The sequence below is a fragment of the Macadamia integrifolia genome, chromosome 6, assembly GCF_013358625.1.
Source record: "Macadamia integrifolia cultivar HAES 741 chromosome 6, SCU_Mint_v3, whole genome shotgun sequence".
Classification (NCBI taxonomy): Eukaryota; Viridiplantae; Streptophyta; class Magnoliopsida; order Proteales; family Proteaceae; genus Macadamia; species Macadamia integrifolia.
The window spans coordinates 18843375-18857834 of NC_056562.1; the positions used below are offsets into that span (position 1 = coordinate 18843375).

At 41.0% G+C, this 14460-nt stretch overlaps 1 non-coding gene across 1 annotated transcript; it reads right to left on the reverse strand.

Moving 5' to 3' along the window:
- Positions 1 to 761: 761 nt before the first annotated feature.
- On the reverse strand, positions 762 to 851 carry LOC122082964. Its single transcript, XR_006141498.1, has one exon. It is a non-coding gene; the product is annotated as a small nucleolar RNA snoR31 (small nucleolar RNA).
- Positions 852 to 14460: the final 13609 nt, after the last annotated feature.

Genomic DNA, 14460 nt, shown 5'->3' on the forward strand with positions numbered 1-14460 from the left:
CGGTTGGGAGTTCGGCCAAGGCCGATAGACTTGACCGAAGGTCCTCACCTCAGTTGGGAGTTTGGCACAAAGCCAAACGGACATGACCGAAGATTCTCACCTCGATCGGGGGGGCTCGGACAAGCCCTAGCCGAACTGACAGAAGGTCCTTACCTCGGTTGGGGGCTCGAGCATGGCCGAGTCGAACTGACCGAAGGTCTTCACGTCGGTTAACCAAAGGTCTCGATCGCAAGCAGAACTAAAGCCGAAGCCGAAGGAATAAAACCGAAGGGAAAAAAAAAGAAAGAGGAGAAAAGGAGAAAGAAAAGAGAAGATGGCAAAAAATTTGATTACTCCCACAGGAAGAGTCTCCTGACGGGAGTAAGGGGGCTCCTGATACGGCCAAATTGACTGGCCAGTTGGGAAAGGACACACGTCACGCACCCGAACACGTGTCACCCACCTGACAAAGGCTGCAAGGACTCTACCACGTTAACCGCGTGAAGAGAATATCCCCACGAAGGGGATAGGACGTATCCGAGTAGAACTCTAAAAGGAAAGGAGGTGGACCCGAGGTAGACTCCTCCAAGGGAAAGGGAAACCCTAAACCCTAAAAGCTATATAAGAGGGTCCGAGAAGAAGGAAGGAGGTAAGCATTACGACCCACACCATTACTCCCATAACAAAAACTATGTGGCCGATCCCTAACTTGAGCGTCGGAGGACTAACCCCGGACAAAGCTCCGGGCCTCTGCCGTCTGTGCTTGTGCAGGATCAACTCATACGGATTTTCGGCAGCAACACAATCACTTGGAAACAAATCCCTCAGATCAAGTGTTGGATATAAGGCTAATATTGCCTCATCCTCATCTATCATAGACCATTGTAATCAAATATGAAGCTAAAAATAAGAAATTTTTATAGTTATTACGGTAATTGGAAATGCAGGGGAAAATCAGATTACTCAGGGCGATTTTGAGAATTCGGTTCAATTACATCAGCATTTGTCCTCAACTTGATTTCAGAAGAGGAAGCTTGTTATCATCATTAAAACCTTCGATTTTTCCCTCAGTAAATGAAACAAATCACCCAAGAAAGTAATTAAAAAGGAATAAAAAGAAAAAAAAAAACCCTTGTTGTTAAGATCAAAGTTCCTGAAAAACTTCAAACAAAAGGGAAAGAATAGAAATGAAGAATCAAAAGAGAAGATCACTCAGCAGAAGATGCGAGAGTTTACTTCGTACGAACATAGAAGAGAGAAAGGATGGAGAAGAAGAAGAAGAGGTGAATAATCGAAGAACTCTACCGTTTTGGGGTTTTGCTCGACCCGGAGTTTTCAAAACCAAATTTTAGACAGGTATAAGTGATGATCCATTGTACATGTGGCATCGGCCACATGTCAGCATCACAAGGAGCCTCCGCCAGACTCTGCCAAGAAATGGTGTCGTAGACGATTTTGATCGCTATCTATTATGGATAGGATAGTTTGACCCAATTTCGATCCTTGTCTTTCTATTAATGTTGTTGCAGATGATATGAGTGTAATCTGTTCTTATAAAAATAAATAATAAATAAATAAAATAAATTTAAATAAATAAAAAGGAGTCAGTTATTCCCTCCCCTTCTTCCTTGCTACTAAAGGAAACATGGCCCATTCTTACCCTCTTACCCCCCCAAAAAGAACCCCATTAGGGTTTTAAGAAGGGATCAAGACACTAGTGGCTGCCCTTAGAGGCTGTCGCCGACACGACTAAAGACGGGCGACATCCTTCCTCCCGGTGATCATCTAGTTGACGTTCCAGTGCTAGAAACAAGGCCAAATCCTCTTGAACAATTAAGTGTGCCAAAATATCCCATACCATATCATACCCCATACTGAATATATCCAACTGTGCCATCAATATCCCTATATCCAACTATGCCATAATTTACCAAAAAGAAAAAAAAAAAAAAAAAAATCTATGCCATCAAGAATGTATTTTAGCTAAACATGTATTTGAATAATGTTCTCATTCTCAGTCGACAATGCATTCCGCATTTAAGAATGAAAATACGCATTTTAGGATAACGATGCATACCAAACATAGTAAATGAACATTTGAATGAAAATGAACATTTGTTCTTCATATATTGTCACTTTCACATTCCCTTCCCACCCCCACCCCCACCATTAATTGAAGGCATTCATTGATGCATCATACCATGCATTTCCACCTCAATAATGGATTTATGAAATCTAGAATCAAATCCAAATCTAAAATTCTATCAAAAAAAAAAAATCCATATCCTGGATCCAAACGTAATATGCTTGGGAAATACTTTTGAGTTGTGCTATGGATTTCGATAGCACATCTGGGGTGTGGGATCTACCTTTGGCATTCAAAACCCACAATCATGGATGGTCCAGATCTGTCCCCACCGTTCCTGACAACTTAGATGTAATTTATTATTGTTATTATTATTATGATTTTAAATATAAGGGAATATCACTTGGCAAATGGCAAATGGCAAATGGCAAGTTGGGTTGTCATAGTCCAACTGTCCAAATCCAACAGGTTTGTAGTAGAGTAATTGCGCATGTTGTATTTAAAAAAAAAACAGTTGAGCATTAGTCTTTTTTCTCGTCTATCTATAGCAATAACTCACTTGGCCTACCACGGGCTGGGTGGTTAAGTACAGTCAATTCTGTCTCAACAAAAATAGGCACTAGGATTAGGAAAAGGACCGAGTTCAGACTCGGTCAAGGTCTGATAATGTTTATAGAGTACGGAAAATAGTGGAGATTAGAGAGCATTATCAACTAATTAATTAATAGATTGGCAGATTTTGACATCCATTGATGATTGTACGGTCCGCTTAAACCTACAAAACCATGAGTCAACATTTGGAATAATTTTTAGGAGAAATTTCTTAGATCCACTAGATAAGAAGATCATTTATAATATAAGTTTATTTTTCATTCATTAGTTTTGATTTAGAAAAGATTCACTTAATCTCCACCTCAATCATTGCTCTTTAGTTTCAAGAAAAATTTAAAATGTAACTTCCTAAAATACCCAACTTTTCTTCTCTCTCCATGTTTTTTTTTTATTTTTTTATTTTTTATTCAATTCCTTTATTTTCAATCACATGTGTGGGATCCATCACCACCACCACCCCTCCTTCACTTCCCTCTTCGTCTTTCTTCTGACCTCGAATCCGGTGAATATTCCTATAAATCCAATTCACTCCCAATTTACTTATGTTAGAATGTAAGTAACAAAAATGAGAGAGCATTGAACAACAAGAAGAGAGAGAGAGAGAGTAAATAATAATAATAATATTATCTCTTAGTAGTCATTCTATTCTAGAAACCACGTTTCGTAGCAAAATCAGAATTTTCCATTTCTATGTCAAAATTTCATTTTGGAATGAAACTCAAATACTGGAACATGGTTCATGTTCCAACATTTCTCGTTACTGGCGTTTCTTTTATCCGATTTGTTTCGAAAAAACGAAAAAAACAAATCATGATCACCAAACAAAAGATTATGTTTTCTTGTTCCCGTAAAATGAAAAACATCAGAAACACTCTTTCGAATGACCACCAAACATAGCCTTAAGTGTTATAATAGGAACAAAATTGCTAGTGGAATGAAAAGAGTACACACCTTCCTTTTTTTTTTTTTTGTTGGGATTATTTACTTTTTATTTATTTAAATCTTGAGAATATTTAAAAGATTGGATTAAGTGTTTTACTCCATTCGGTTAAAGATAAAGACATATCAACATTCTAGCGTAAAGGAATTGATATTCTCACTTCACTAATGTGAAGATTCACCGGACTCACTCTGATTGACCCAACAACCTTGCTACAACTCCACCTCAACCTACTACGACCCCTCCCCCTTCCGCTCTCACTCTCCCCTCCCTTGCAACCCTACCCCACCGTGCTTTCATCAACCCCCGCCCCATCTCCTACTTCGCTGCACTCCCTCGTCACCCCTTCAGCCTGGAAATATTTTTGAAGTTAAAATTCATCTTGTAGTAACACTTTACTGCATGGTAATTAGTATGGTAGGATTCCATTCCACACACACAAAAGAACCCTCTTTCCTTTAGAGAGAGAGAGAGAGAGAGAGAGAGAGAGCCATAATCTATTCCAGACAAGGGAACATTCCAGATTACTGAAATTTCGCGGGTCACTTTTCTTGTTGGGTTTAACCGTTTATGTGGCCTTGACTCTGATATATATATAAGGAACCTTCCAACCATGAAATTGAAATTCTCTGTTACTATTATTTATTTGATAAGAACATGTAAGAAGTCCTAAAAAGAAACGTTGCAAGAAACTGGCCGCGGTCCACCACACAACTGATCAATGAAATTAATGGGAGTGATGGGAGAGGGCAAGGAAGCAAGGGAGGGGGCGGGGGTTGTAGGGGAGGGGAGAGTGAGAGAGGGAGAAAGAGGATGGGGTGTTGCAGGTAAGGGTGGAATTATAGGGTTGCAGCAGCAGAAGATGGTGCTGCCTTATCCGGAGAAAGAAGAAAGGAGGAGAGGAAGAAGTGGTGGTGGTGGATACCACACGTGATTAAAAATAAAGGAATTGAAACATGGAGGCAAAACTGTTGAGGATATTTGAGAAAGTTCGGTTTTGTTTTTTCTTGGAATTGGTAAGCAATAACTATCTTTTGGAGATTAAGCAAATATTTTCAAAATCAAAATTAATGAAAGTAAAATATATTTTAAACCTACTTATTTTGTAATTAATTTTTTTTTATCTAGCAGATCTTACTCATCTGAGTAATTTTTCCTAATTTTTAAACCTGAAAACCGGGACTAAAACCAAAATTGATTTTTTTTTTTTTCATAGGGTTCCCTCCGTTGCCCACTTTTTTATGCAGGCTTATAAGGGTTCCCTTTCAAATATTCTAAAAGTGGGAAGGGCGGGGGTTTCTATTTTAGATATTTCATTGTTTAGGATGAACAATGAAATATGAAAGGGTGTGATCCGCATATTAGTATTGTGGAAATCTTTTCCTCTGCTTCTTTATATATGAAAAAAAAAAAAAAAAAAAGGCAAGAGGTGGCTTCCAAACCACGTGGCCCCTACACCAACGAGAGAGTCATTGGAAGCGTCCATAGAGGCATCAACTAGGTTAGGATTTTCATTTCGTAGAGGGACGATCATTTTAGGGGCTTGCGTTTGGTGCTGGTTACAACATTTAGCCTAGTTGCATCTTTTTAGATTAAAAAAATAAAATAAAAGGGAGAAAGGACGTTGAATGTCACACCTCGCTTCTGCTGGAATACTAGCAATGTGAATAGAATGCTTACCCGTCCTATATCTCTACCAAGGATCTCTATAACAGTACCTTAACAATCACAATTACAACATACCTGAACCGTATAAATCATAGCAGCGGAATCAAAGTACAAATATAAGAAGAATCATATAAATCTGTTGGGGAACAACTAATGTTAAATATATTACATAACATGAGTTATTCATCACCACAGTTACCAAAACACAAGTATAATAATGCAATAAATATTATCCAAAAAATATGGCACCGAAGAAGATGACATTGGCTTTGGATAAGGTATACGCACAAGTATCGCAAGCACAATCAGGATCGTGCTTATCGAGGTCTAGTGTCCACCAATCACAGTCATACTTAGCCATCAAATAGGATGTCCCACTGCCCAACAGCACGACGGTATTTGCATCATCATTTAAAAAACAATACCCACGTGGTCTGAGCTCCAACTAGCTCAGCGAGGGACGGGGTTCATGCAAGCACACACACATAGGCCATAATGCAAGAATTATGTAATTCTTTTTTACTTTAACCACCTAATATTTAACTAAGTCAGGTTCATGTTATTACGACGCATTAGGTTGTACACCTAGTCCTAGAAATTACACATCGATTATCCAGTGATACAAACATGTCATGATTAGGAACCTACTGGTCCTAGAATGCAACCATTAGTCACCCAAAAAACCCTGATAACCCCCTCCTGGAAGTCACGACATCGGAATACTATCGGCCATGCTGGATTAGTTTTCGCCTCTGCCACCAATCACATTGTACTACGAAAGTGGTATTATGGAAGGGTTCATCGAACATACCACATTTGGGTTATCCAACACCTTATCATTGGTTGGTAAGAGATCGTAGCATAGGGAATGAAACCTAGCAACAATATGCTATATGCCTTCCATAAAGATACAAGTAGTATAGAATACGACACCGGAATCACCATTCGCCACATCGCATCCATGTCCAGGCCTATCTAGCATAATACAATTTAGTATGGGTACGCAGTACTAGAAGATACCATCAGCCACACTGTGCACCCATTTTCAAGTATGGCCATGACATACATGGCATCGTAATTATCACCAGTCACACTGTACATCCATAGCCATAGCTAACTCTAATGTGCACCCAATACAAAATGTAATCATCCACACAGTGATCACAATATCGGAATCCACCATGGCCACACCAGATTCCGTCACACAGTCAAAATCACATATACAATTCAATTCCAATAAAAGATAACATATAATTCACATATATAGTGCAATCAATTGAATTAACTAATCACAATTTCTATGGCAATGCACGTAGTTCTATAATGTTAAAGCATTCTAAAAGAAAGTTAGACTACCACTCACCTCGTCTGGCTATCGTACAGGTAAAATTTCCCAAGTTGGATACCTGATTCAAACCCCACAGAATTATGATTGTCTTTTTCCTAGGTACAAGGGTAAATGGACGTTAACATAGTGTAAAAAAAATCTATAGAGGCCCCACAATGTTTGCCCTAAAGTGTCCAAACTATCAAAATTGACAGTTTGGAAACCTCACTAGTAGCAGATCACCGAATGGACACTGTGTGCAGTTGGTGGCCTAGACAAAGGCTAATTAGGACATCAAAAGTCACCGGTTGCAGGTAACTAGAAGGAAATTACCTAGAAGTTCAGCAACTTCATAGGGATTTTTTGGCTCGAGCTTGATTGTCAGGAATTGATTTAGTGAGATTGTGGGGGGCTTTCCCACCTTTCATTTAATCCAACTTGTTTGTCACCGAGCTGTTTAGGAGATACGACAAAATAACAGCCGAAACCTTAACCTCCCTAGTTGGTCAAAATGGCTCGGGAGCTTGGGAAACATAGGGAGAGTAAAATGCACCCCACCCGACTACCGAAGGTCACCAAGGTCGAGGAAAACCCCTCCAACTTGACGAATCCTTGGTTTTCCAACAAGCCAAAACCAAAAATAGGAAGGAATGGGGTTGGGAAAGGTACATGCTTACCTTCGGTGGCAACCAACAACACTCGAAGTAGTCGGGAGCTCCTCCCCTCTTCTTCTCCTTCTCTTTTCCCTCTTTTCTCTCCTTTTCCCATGTTGTGACCATGTGAGAAATGCGAAAATTAGCTTAATTATCCCTTATATAGTAAGTGGCCTTAGAGCCTACGCACTAGTTCGGGACCAAACCGGCTTAAACCGATGGTCGGGTCACGTGAACCCACCACCTTGGACTCACAAGGTGTGCAAGTCATGGGAAAAGGTGTCATATAATGTGGGAGGATGGTTGGAGTTGGCCATGATGAGTGTAGCTAGTCCCTCGGGTATTTGATCCATTTTAGTATAGCAAGAGCCACTGGTAGGAGGTCACTAGATGGAGGTGGTCCTGCTGGTGGGATGTTTCCGATGATATTCCCAGCTGCTGTACTTTCCAATCTTTTATCCATATTTTTCCAATCACTAGGGGGTTTCCCTAGGGATATGTGCAAGGTATTCTTGGCCAATTCTAATACGTGAGGGGATTCAACTAGGGAGGTATTAGGTCACTCACTGCTTAGGCTTGGAAGGTTCGGATCCCTTCCAGTGCTTCTAGAAAGAACTGTATTCATAAATAAGGTCATCCCTTCCTTCGTGATAATAGATTGCCATAGTCCAAAAGTCATTGGTACTGACGACATTAGGCATGAGACTTAATTCAAAAGTTCAAATTTGATCGGAAGGGCACGGGTGTAACATTCCCCCCACCTTATAAAAATTTTATCCTCGAAATTTAGCATAACTAGTAAGTTAAATAACCTGGGGTATTTCTTCTTTCTCATCTTCTCACTCCTAGGATGCTTTTTGCTCTGGGTGGTTCATCCGCTACGAGGAAGAAAATAGTACAATTACAGAGGGTGTGGTCCTTCCGATCGATGATCTTCTTAGGATACTCTATGTACATACAATTTTGATCTAGCTCATGTGGTATGTAAGTCAAGACGTGAGTCGGGTTAGAGATGTACTTTCGTAGCATTGAAGTATGGAAAACATCATGGGCAACATCAAACTTTGGCGGTAGTGCTATCCTGTATTCCACCAACCCTATCTGTGCCAACACTTTATATGGTCCTATGAATCTATGACTCAACTTTCCTTTTTTTATTCCAAACTATATTACCCCTTTGATTGGAGAGATTTGTGGGAACACTTTATCTCCAACTTCTAATTTCATATGCATTATTCTAACATCAACTTAACTTTTTTTGTTTGGATGGAGCCACTTTGATTCTTTCTCTAATCACAACCAGCTTCTCACTAGTGGCCTGTATCAAGTCAGACCTAAGATATACTGCTCACTAACCTCTTCCCAATAGAGAGGAGTCCGGTACTTCTTGCCATATTGTGCTTCAAATGGGGACATGATGGTAGCTTGATAGTTGTTGTTGTACGATAACTTGATAAGTGAGACATGCTATCCTAGTTGTAACTCATTTCAAGAGCATAGGCCCGAAGTATGTCCTCTAAGGTCTAAATGGTCCTTTCTAATTGCCCATTTGTTTGTGGGTGAAATGCAGTACTAAAGTTCAGCTGTGTGACCATATGCATTCCCAGAATTTAGAAGTAAAACTTGGATCCCGATCAGAGATAATGTTAACTGATATACTATGAAGACGAACTATGTTGTCAATATACAACTTGGCTAGCTTGTCCTTAGAGAAAGTGATTTTCATCAGAACGAAATGAGCTACCTTGGTCAAGCAGTTAACAATCATCCAAATGACATCCATGCCCTTAATAGTGTGAGGAAATCCTATAACAAAGTCTATGTCGATGTTTTTCATTTCCAATACAAGATAGGTAGTGACTACAGTAACCCATGGGGTCTCTATCTCTTAGTATTTACTTATTGGTAAGTGAGGCACCTAGATACATGAGTGTCTATATAATTCTTCATTCCCTTCCACCAAAAGGAGGAACCTTTATGGTCCTTGTTCAAAATAGTGTCTCTCAATCACTATCCTTAGGCACGCAAAATCTTCCCCTAAACTAGAGGATTCCCTCTCAGTCAAACTAAGATTTGATCTTTCTATTTCCCTTTTCTGATGTCATTTTTCAATTTATGAAACTTTGCATCAGTAGTCCGAGCTGTAGTGATCCTGTTCACAAGGCTAGGTTGCACCACCAATCGCAATAATGACAAGGTGACACCTTCCACCAGGTATTTCCAAATCTATCTTCCTGGCCTCTTCAATCAGATGCTTATTGGTTGTCAATGAAGCAAGATTCAAGGTCTGTGATTTCCTCCTGAGTGTATCAGTTACCACATTAGCCTTCCATGGATGACAGTGGATAGTACAGTCATAATCCTTCATTAGTTCTAACCACCCCCTTTGTCTCATGTTGAGTTCTTTCTCCCTGAAGAAGTACTTTAGGCTTTTGTCGTCACTATATATCTCACTTTTTCCACTACACAGGTAGTGCCTCCAAATCTTCAAAGCAATGACTTTCCCATCCTATATGAGCACATAACCCAAACCGAGTTTAGATGCATCACTATACACAACCATACCACCTGTACCAGTCAGAATGGTCAGAATTGGAGCTGATACCAACCTTTGTCTCAACTCTCAGAAACTCTTTTCAAAACCATTAGACCACTCAAATTTCATGCCCTTCTGTGTCAGTCGGGTCATCGATGCTGGTATGCGTGAGAAGTTCTCGACAAACCTTCTATAGTATTCAGCCAGTCCCTAAACACTACGAATGTTTGCTACATTCTTGGGAGTGTCCCATTCTAACACTGCCTTAACCTTTCCTGGGTCAACCTCCATACCCATATCTGAGATAATGTGGCCTAGGAATGCCACTTGAGAAAGCCAAAATTCATATTTTCTAAACTTGTTATATAGTTTCTTTTCTCTTAGATGTTGTAGTAACAACCTTAGGTGGACATCATGTTCCTCTATAATATACCAAGATGTCATCAATGAATATAATTACAAAATTATCCAAAACATCCTAGAATATCGGGTTCATCAAGTCCATAAATGTAGCCAGTGCATTGGTCAATCTAAAAAATATTACCAAGAACTCGTAGTGCCCATACAGAAATCTGAAAGTTGTTTTGTTCACATCACTACCCTTGATCCTGAGCTGATGGTAGCCCAATCTAAGGCCAGTCTTGAAAAATATGTTAGCACCCTACAACCAATCAAATAGGTCATCAATCCTTGTCAAAGGATATCAATTCTTGAGCAAGTAATAATGAAATTAACAGGGTACCTACCACCACACCTATGGCAGCCTATGTATCTTCTGCAGTCTTAGAAAACACACGTGCCTAGGGCCTGTTGCCTTGTTTTAACTGCACTCGACGATTATCAGAATTTATGGCTGTGGTTTCAGGGATAGAACATGTTGAAAATCTGGGCATCCAAAGGTCGTGGATTGAATGTGACTTGGTCGCAGTGGTTACCTTATTTCTAAAATATAAGGTCCCAATCTTGTGTGGGCTTCTTGAGTATGATCGAGTGGAAAATCACCCACTAATATCGGGAGGCCAACTCTATTGCTGACTATCTTTCCAAAATAGCCGCTTGGTTTGAGTCGTCAGACCCTGTGAGGGTAGCTATTGGAGAAATGGACTATACCTCCCTGTCCTCTCTCCTCTCTTTCTCTTTTATGTGATGGGAGGGGTTCGTGTCGTGTGTGCTTTTCTTGCAGGCCCCTCACCACCGTATTGTCGCTTGGAGATACGTGGAGGCCTATTTTGCAAAAGTGTAAAATTTGACATTTGAGATGGAGGTTTAATGATGGTCCAATACGAGGATCGAGATCATACAAATGGGGTTTGGATTCGCCACCTAGGGTTATGGGCCCAGGACACAGGGTGGGCCCGATTCTTGAGAAAAGGGCCTAAAATTTGGTCTGGTCCAGAGATTTAGGGTAAGTGTCAGGTTACAGAATTTGGAAGGTGTTAGGCACCCAATCTGCCCTGTTCAATCGGTCTTCCTATTAGATGCTTGAGAATGAACATTTTTCACAATTATTACTATTCCACATGTATGGCTAAGTTATCACACATATATACATTAATTGAATTCAAACTACTATATATACTAAAACAAGGTCTATATGAAGTCTATATTATGACAAGTTGGTTGAGAAATTATACCTGAACTTGACCCCTGTTTCAGGTCAAGAGGGGTGGGCCCCTAATTAATATCGGCTTGGACTGTCTTTCGGATTCTCCTAGCTTAGGGGAAGATGATCTTGACCTCCAACTTCCTTTCTTGAGAGATGCTGATTGTGACAGTATACGGATAGGGTTCCAACTAGGAATGGTTACTTTCAGATTGGGATTCGGACAGAGCTTCGGCTAGAGAAGGATATTTTTGGATTTAGATTTGGAAATAGATTCTGCTAGGGAAGACTATTTCTGGATTTAGGATGAGGTGGCACTCTGACAGAGCTCCAGCTGGGGATAGGCTAAGGGATGACTAGGCTGAGGTGGCACTTCGGCATAGCTTCAGTTGGGAATGGCTATTTCTGAAAAGATTCCAGGGACATTTGGTCAGGGGTTCGGCTAGGAATGTCTATTTTTGAAAAGGAACGGGCTGACCTAAAAATGGATTGAAGAACTCCAAAGTCCCGAAGAACACTTTGAAGATCCGAACAGAGTTTCAGATCTTAACAAAGATCTCTTCGTAGACCTGAAGAACCTCAAAAAGTGGGGGGGTTTCTATCTCAGGAACACTTAAGAATGCTCAAGAACACTAAAAAAGACTCAAGGGAGGTAGCTCAAGAACATACTGTTTTTGGTTAAAAACTGGCTCTAACTAAGAATTTGGATTAAAGATCTTCAAGATCCCGAAGAACACTTCGAAGGTCCGAATGAGTTTTCGGATCTTGATGAAGATCACTCCGAAGATCAGAAGAAAATCAAGAGGGGGAGGGGAGGAAAATTTCACTATGAAAGAGTGAAGGGGGATTTTGGTGTGTTGAAATCAAAGGCGGGGGTATTTATAGTTTTTTCTGGCCAATAAGAGAGGGGGCTCCTCTTTATCCAACGGACGAAAGAGTGAGGTTTTGCTTAAAGTGGGGGATAGGGCTTTTACACACTGGGTAAAGAGGGGAGTTGAAGGTAAAAATGGGTGGGGAGGGCTTTTATCCATTGGATAAAAAGGGGAGTTGAAGGAGAGAGAAATACTAGCAAAAGGAGGGGTTTTTTGGCTTTGAGTGGGTGAAGAGGGTATTTCTTCACCCATTGGGTTAGGGGAATACGAATCCCGACTGTTGAGGGTGACACACAAGGTTGGGTTGAAATGTATGGAGCATGCGGGCAGTATGCACAGTGTGTGCAGGGAGGTTGGCATGGGTGTGCGGGCAATGTGCACAGTGTGTGCGGGGAGGTTGGCATGGGTGTGCGAGCAATGTGCATAATGTGTGCGGGGAGGTTGGCATGGGTGGTGGGCACGTGTATGCATAGGCAGCAGGCGCGTGGATGCATAGACAGCAGTCGTGTGCATGCATGGGCAGTAGCCAGTGCACGTAGGTGTGTGGGTTGGCCTGCTGGCCAGTATGCACATGCGCATGGGGGTGTGCAGCAGCAGGGCCATGGTGTGCAGCAGTAGGGCACAGGCCAGCAGGCCATGGGCAGCAGTAGATCCGTGGGCTTGTGCCAGCGAGGGCGCAGGCTAACAAGCCATGGGCAGCAATAGGGCCATAGGCCAGTGCCTGCGGGGGATCAGGACAGTAGGCCATAGGTAGGGGGCTGTGCATGTGCTCCAGCCAAAGGCAACAAGCATGTGCTCCAGCCAAAGGCAACAAGCATGTGCATGGGCTAGCCTGTTGGTTAGCGAGCATGCTAGGTTTTTCCAATGGCGATTACGGGAGATCCGTCAGTCTGATTTTGCGTATCATATATCGTCAAAATCATATTTTTGAGAACTATCCATCTCTATGGTCATCTTGACCGGATTCCTTCGTATATAAAAGGCCAAAATTGGACCCCTTCTCTCCCGCGTGGGGGTTTATAGGGTTTGAGGTCCAGGAGTGTTTCTGGGTTATCTGGCTACGTAGGGGATAAATTTTAGGTTGTTTGTGATAGGTAGGGGATATTTCCAGGTTTCTAGTAGGACTGTCCATATTTGCGACATATGTACGAAAAAGCATGATTTTATGGGGATGATTACAGGAGACCCATTGGTCCAATTTTAATGTATCATATATTCTTGAAATCGTGTTTTTAAGCACTATTCATCTATTCGGTCATCTTGACCAAATTCGTTCATATATAAAAAGTCAAAGTTAGACCTTCCTTTCTCCCGCGTAGGGATTTCTAGGGTTTTGGGTAGGGGAATGTTTCCATTAGCATCTTTGTTGGTCAGAAGCGGGAAGTCGCGTCCAATATCCATATTTCATCATAGCCGGACGAGGGTGATAAAATTGGGTATCTACAGAATGTCCTTCTTTGGCCGAGGCCTGTGCCAACGGTCAAAGGGAAAAGAAAAGAACGACCACATTTTGTGACCCGGAGCATGTACTGTCATCATCTTGCTCAGTTATGACGGAGTTGAAAAATGCAATAGATAATATCTCCTAACAACTTGAAGTTGAGGGCTTACCTGGGACTGCCAATTGTGCAAAGGAATTCGCTGCTCTTCCAATCCTGTAAAAAAGGTTAGTACTTTGATCTTTGATTTTCCTTAGATGGGCTTCGCATGTGCCAGTTCAGGAAATATAGTCTCCAGACTGGGTCTTTCGAGCCAATCTGGACTATCTGGGACCGATGGTTACAAAGAGAGGAATTTGTTGCTTTTTCGATCTTGCAAAAAGTAAAAATACTTGATTCTTTGATTTTCCTTAGCTGGGCTTCACATGTGCCAATTCAAGGAATTTTAGTTTCCAGGCTGGTTCTTTCGAACCAATCTGGACCATATGGTCTTCCAAATGGATTTTTTTCAAACCGGGCTGAGCTATATGGTTTTCTAGGCGGGTTCTTTCGAACTGGGCTGGGCTATCTGACCTTGTCAATTACATGAAAGAAACTCGCTGCTCTTTCTACCCTGTAAAAGACATTAACAATTGATTTTGATTTTTGATTTGAATTTTGAATTTTGTTCATTGATTTGAATTTGAAATTTAGTTTGAATTTTGATACTTGATTTGGAATCTTTTGATGCTTGATTTTGATTTTG